The 466-nt window shown below is 33.9% G+C and overlaps 1 protein-coding gene across 1 annotated transcript in view; it reads left to right on the top strand.

The window, feature by feature from the left end:
- Nucleotides 1-466, top strand: part of LOC104738353 (isoleucine--tRNA ligase, cytoplasmic) — a 10,774-nt gene that overhangs the window by 2,986 nt on the left and 7,322 nt on the right. The gene's annotated exons all lie outside the window — the stretch shown is intronic.

Below are 466 nucleotides of genomic sequence, written 5' to 3'. Positions count from 1 at the left end.
TTTTCTAACTTTGGCTTTAAAGATGTAGGATTTTTTCCTGTACTAGTTCTCTTGGGATAAATGATAATCCTAAGATTTTTCACATGATTATATCGGGCAGCCCCTTTTTGGAGCTTTATAAGCTATCTTTGTGTATATCACCAAACTTTATATGATATTTTGATTTCCCATGTTTCGTTTATCTATTTTAGATTTCATATGTAGGAGTATCTGACCTAAATGGCACGTAGAAGAAATTAGCAGAAATATGATATGAACGTTGATCTGTCTTTTTCATGTGTGGTTAGGACTTTAAAGTTTGTTTCTGGTTGACCTGTTAGGTTTGTGCGCGTGGAGCAAATGAAAGATAAGTTGTTAGAAAGCAATGAACAGACGAAATGGGTACCTGATTATGTGAAGGTTAGTAGAAGAAAGGATCAGTACTCTTGGGTATATATTACTAGTGCGTTTAGATAAGTGTCTAATA

The sequence above is a fragment of the Camelina sativa genome, chromosome 13 (genome assembly GCF_000633955.1).
Source record: "Camelina sativa cultivar DH55 chromosome 13, Cs, whole genome shotgun sequence".
Lineage (NCBI taxonomy): Eukaryota > Viridiplantae > Streptophyta > Magnoliopsida > Brassicales > Brassicaceae > Camelina > Camelina sativa.
Note: the sequence above shows the minus strand (reverse complement) of the source record. Positions and strands in the feature narration are given on the sequence as shown.